This window comes from Scaptodrosophila lebanonensis, unplaced genomic scaffold (assembly GCF_003285725.1).
Source record: "Scaptodrosophila lebanonensis strain 11010-0011.00,11010-0021.00 unplaced genomic scaffold, SlebRS2 tig00000110-arrow-arrow-pilon, whole genome shotgun sequence".
Taxonomy (NCBI): Eukaryota; Metazoa; Arthropoda; class Insecta; order Diptera; family Drosophilidae; genus Scaptodrosophila; species Scaptodrosophila lebanonensis.
Window position 1 is genome coordinate 1,392,973 of NW_022060573.1, and position 6,000 is coordinate 1,398,972.

Genomic DNA, 6,000 nt, shown 5'->3' on the forward strand with positions numbered 1-6,000 from the left:
AATCTTATAGTTATTCTGAACAATCTGCATGAAAAATATGCTGTATACCCTATGTAAATATTATGCAAATTAGCAACTTACTAAAGCTGTAGTTAAAACACTAGCATTCACACACAACATCCGAAACAACCGCACAATTGAGATGCCTACTGGCCCAACGACAAAACAAGTAAAAAAGCTAAAGTCGGGTGTCCCGACTTTGAAATACTCTGTACATATGTTTACAATAATTATAGAAAATAAAAAAAATTAAGAAAAATAAAAAAAAATTTTGATCGATTTTACCTCTCTCGGTATTCGAACTCACGTAAAGGGTGTAAAATTGCACATTTATATAGCAATTGCGTCTGTGTGAGTGTATGTATGCCTATGCGCATCAATTCGTGTCTGTGTAAGCATTTTCGCAGTCAACCAAACAGCAACATCAACAACAGCCGCGGGCAGCGCTTGAGCAGCGCTGCAGCAGCAAATATATTTATGGCTATAACTTCTTGGTAAATCGGTCTATCATAGTGAAACTTGGCATACGGACACATAATTACTAACTGGGGGTATTTGCAAAATTTTAGTTCGAAATTCCAAGAATTACGGGAATTAGAGAAAATCGCATTTGCGGGGGAGAGGGGGGAGGGAGGGGAATTCCAAAATTTACATTTTCTGCGTATTCACACAAGGCATCTTGGACTAAAATTTGGTGTGCCTAGGTCTTATAATCTCCGAGATATAGGCGATTATACGAATGAAAAATCGGGAAAACCCCCATAGGGGGGAAGTGGGGGGGAAAATCAAAAAAAATAAAACAAACTCGTATAGAATACACACATAACGCATCTTTGTGGAAAATTTGGTGTCTCTATCTCTTATAGTCTCTGAGATCCAGGTGTTCATACGGACGGACAGACGGACAGACAGACAGACAGGGCTAGATCGACTTGTCTTGTCACGCTGATCAATAATATATATACTTTGTGGGGTCTGCCACGCCTCCTTCTGCCTGTTACATTTTTCAGCTCCCGCAAACCTAATATACTCTTGTACATTTCATGTACAGAGTATAATTACCTTTTTCGAGCATTACATTTTGCTGAGTTACGTCATATGTTGTGAGTCAAACGAAAGTTAAAAATAAAATATTGTTATGCCCGCATTTGCCAGTGCATCCTATTTCGCAACACCGGCTAGCATGCGGCCCAGGGTCAGATTCGACCGCGACAGGGATGCGACAGGTCTAACAATCGTAATTTATATTTTTCTTTAATACACCTACATTTTGCCGGCTGTTATAGACGCCGATGGAATTTAGTGGTGGTGTGGCTACGTGGATGTTTTGTAGCTGCGTGGCCCTCCCTATCTTGAGCCGGTCTTGGCATTTTGTTGCCGGCTCCCTTTAACGTGCTGGTTTTGATTTTCCTGTTGCTCAGTGACTTTCGTCACCCCATCTCACCCCATAAATGGACTCTACTCCAGATTCATATTCACTTACAGATATTTATTACATATTCGGTTATTTGTAACATTCGGGACGATGAAGAGACCTTTTATCATATAAAGTTTACTTTCTCTTATCCGTTCATTTATTAATTTTTTTTTTTTTTTCTTTTTTTGTGCTTGTGCTTGGAGCTAGGGGTCCTATACTCGAGTTTAGTAGCTATGGTGCATCTAATGAAAATTTTCTACACCGCCCCGTGATAGTTTACAAAAAAAATATTGTCTTAAGAACTAATTGGTGGTGTATATAAACTGTTTGTATTTTGGCTATGAGTGTGTGTGTTTTATAATATTGTTAATAGTTTCATGTTGTGTTTCTGTTTTGTATTCTGTTTTTGGCTATAATGCTACTTGGGCTATGGTATAAATATAATTTTTGTTTTCATGTTTGAATTAGGGTAGGTGAGTGGATTATGCATATATGTGAGGAATGTATATAATTTTTGTGTGGTATGTTTGAATTGGGTGTATGTGAATGTATGTGTGGGGTGTATATAAATGCTTGTGTTGTATGTTTAAATGGAATATGTATATAGATGTATGTATGGGTATGTATATAAGTTTTCGCACCTGCTGTGCCGAATTAAAACACCATTACTAATTAGGAATGGTTTACTCTTCCGTGCCCCTTACCTGGTCTGTCTTCGCGCCTTGCATTTTATCCTATGCGCGTACACCCTTTGTCCGATCCCTCCTATCCCTTTCTCCTTTCTTTTCTTTCTTTTTTTTATTTTTAATCTCCAATTTGGACCACTTTTCATAAATTTTCCGCCTTAAATTTTTTTTACTCCCCTCAGTTTCTTTTCTTCTTCTGCCCTTGACAAAGTGCACGTCCTGCTACTCTTGATGGAACCGATAATTTCCCTTATCCCCGATGCTACCCAATATCGATTTCTATAATACAATTGGTAGCACTTGGCCACACCACTCACGCACGAGTACTAGGTGTTGGAATCGGCCGGCGCCAGCTACTAATTGCGCGAGTTGCCATCCCCTCCGTCTTCCGCGTCGCACTCCGGTTTTATCTGGTGTCAACCGAAAGAAACGGCAGTGAAAACGACGCGGTTCCTTTCCTGCCCAACGTAGGACAACGCCCACATCCTGAGATGGGTCTCTCGCTCTGCCTACGAATAAAGCCGGGCCTTCACTATTGGTTCAAATCTTTGGCGTGGAAGACTCCCAGCCGACGCCCGTGCCAGTCCTCTAATTCGTATAGGCTGTTGCCGACGCTGCTCCAGATACGGCATTTTACATATTTTGAGCATAGCTTAGCGTATATGTTTTCTTTAAATCGGGTGAGGACAAAGTTTCGCCGGTAAACCTCCTGGCCAGGTACGTACGCTAGCCGCATACTCTGCTGGACTTCATTACGCACTACCTGATGCTGATCTGGCCTGGGCAACACGCGCAATTCGGCATCCTCCAGGACTCCCAGCTTGCGTGCCAGCTTGTAGTCCTTCCCGCTGGTGAACATGTGCTGTCCAAACAAAACAAAGTATGGGGACGTGCCAATGCTATTATGGATGGTCTACGTGCTGCACACTGAACATCCGAGAGCTTCTCGTCCCACTTCGGTCGTCTTACACATAGGTCCTGATGGCCGCTAACACCGACTGTTTCACGCCACCGCATTTGCTTATGGGGAATAGTTCGCCGTGCATACGTGGGTGATGTTCGGTCTCTGCAGGAACCCCTAAACTGGCTGGACACAAACTGCTTCCCATTGTCTGTATGGATGGTCTCAGGTACTCCAAATGCAGTAAATACCTCTTTTAGAAACCGGACCACTGCCGCTGCAGTTGCTTTTGGCATTGCTTATAGCCACACGAATTTGGACATATGGTCCAGAACTACCAGAATTGTGGTATTTCCTCTCCTGGACCTCGGACACGGCCGCAGAAAATCTAGATACAGCCTCTGCATTGGCCTGAGCGGCATGGTTTCGACACCCCTTACTGGCCTCTCAACTTGCGTGCTGTGTTTCGTCGCTTTGCAAGTTTCGCAACCGGCCAGAAGATAAACTGTCAAGCCGTTTCATCGTCCTCTTCATGCACCCATGCATGGCCGCGTCGCTCTCGTGGGCCTGCTGTGTAAGGGCTGCGGACACAGGACGCGGTAACCAGAGCTTCCAGGAAAATTCCTCTCGCTCGGGCAGCATGAAATGCACCCGCTTATACAGAAGCCCATCCTCCACGCGCAAATCTGGAAATAGTTCAGCGTTTTCCCGCGCTTGCTTCAGTCGCTCAGTATATTTCGCACTTTCGAACTCGGTTGTCTCGAAATCAAAAAAATCAATTTCCTCGGGCTCGGAAGGCCGCGAGAGTGTATCGGCTACAATATTGTCCTTGCCTTGCCGATGTTCAATACTAAAATTGAACCTTTGCGGGGCCAACGACCCCGCGCTAATCTGCCGTTCAACTTATTTAACAACATCAGCCACCGCAGGCTGGCGTGATCAGTCACCACCTTAAACGGCATCAACTCCACATACGGCCGGAATCTCTCGACAGCTTTCACCGCAGCCAGGCACTCCTTCACGGTGACGCTATAGTTTAGTTGAGCGCCCCGAAGCTTCGCTGAAAAGAAAGCTACTGGCCTTTATGCACCGTCTGCATCGTGCTGGAATAAAACAGCTCATATGCCCGCATGGATCGCGTTACACTGGATCACGGACGGCTTCCGAAAGTCCGGATGCACCAACACCGGTGTGCAGGTGAGTGCTTTTTTTAACTCTTGAAATGCAGCAATTGCTTCGCCCGTTAATTGAAACTTCCCTTTTCCTTTCTGTTAACGGCGAGGAAATCGTGGAAAAATTCCGAATGAAGTGCCTATACCAGCCCGCGGTCCCCAAGAATCGGCGGAGCTGCTTTGAGCTGGTGGGCAAGGAAATTTCTCGAATCGCCTCGACTTTCTCCGGGTCTGTCCGCAATGCACCATCGCCAACAACGAACCCCAAATACCTCAAGTACCGATAGCAAAACTTAGATTTTTTAAAGGAGATCGTCAAGTTCGCTACTTTCAAGGCATTCGCCACGTCCAGCAGCACCTTGCAATGCTCGGCAAATGTTCTGGATATGATGAGAAGGTCGTCCAGGTAGACGAAGACATGGTTTCGCAAACACTGGGGAATCACATCACGCGGCAGAGGCGCTGCGCCACTTTCACAGCCTAAACGGCATGGCCTTAAATTGGTACAGTGGCCTTCCCGGCACTGTAAATGCGGTGTACTGCCAGCTCTCCCGATCTAGCTCGATTTGCCAAAACGCATGCTTCAAATCAAGGCTGCTGATGTAAACCGTGTCCTCCACTCGGCTCAAAATCGACTCAATGCTCTGGAGTGGGTAAGCATCCTTTATCGTGAGCCGATTTAGTTTTCTCGCGTCTAAGCACAACCGGTTCTGTCCAGGCTTCCTCACCAAAGTCACTCAGTTGCTCCATAGACTCTCACTCGGCTCAATCACCCCTAGCCAAAGCATATCGTCAACTTCTGCAAATAATAGCGCGTGCATGGCCGGCGACACTGGATAAAAACGCTCCTTCACTGGCAGTGCGCCCTCCGTCAACTGAATGTGGTGCTGCTCCACTGGTGTCTTACCCAGACCGTGCTCCTCGAATGACCTGAATTGGGCCACGACTCGCTGTAGTTCCACCTGCTGCCACGCCTCTAACTCATGCGGCTCCGTCGGTGTGCTCTTCTCCAAACGCTCCTCATCTAACTCAGCCACGTGAAGTCCCTCGCCTTCAGCTGGGATCACATCCGGAGCTAAGCCGAACATGCGCCAAAAATCTACGCCCAGATAAAGCGGTTGGCATAATGATGGGCAGACGAGGAATACCATGTCCATTTCCGTTCCATTATACTGCACGCGGGCCTTCACGCTGCCAATGATGTGATGCGGTGCACCTCCTGCCGTTTTCACAGCGGATCTGCTTTCATGTACCATTAGCCCTAGGTCTTTTACTGCTTTCATGGCACCAGCACCCAGTAGGGTTACCGATGCCCCAGGGTCGAACAATCCGGTAAATTTCCGCCCCGCGATCCAGACCACGGCATAGGGACGACTGTCCGCGCGACCGACCGACCGCACAGCTGCGCAAACCGCCTGCGCTCGTTGTGCCTTCTACGCGCTCGCAGGGATACCCTAGATGCGCTTCCTGCATCCAGCTCGCGCTGATCCCCCAATATGTGGCTTCTGGCTACGTCATACTCGCGCTGCCGCTGCTCCAAAAGGTTACGATGTGACCACACCTGTAGGACTACACCTGATTAACGTTGTATATGCGTGAGTAAATATGACTATTAATGTTATTCTTATCGCTACTAATCCCTATTTCTACTCTGGTGTGTTCGGAGTTACGCAGCATATCTTCTAACGAGAGTGCGATTCCTCCGGCTGCGTCGGACTCTTCTCCGAGTTTCCCAGGCGGCACTTTGGGCACTTCGGCAACACTACGCCTGGCTGGCCGCACTTATAAGAAAATACATTGCGCACAGCGGCCTCGCAGTCAAAA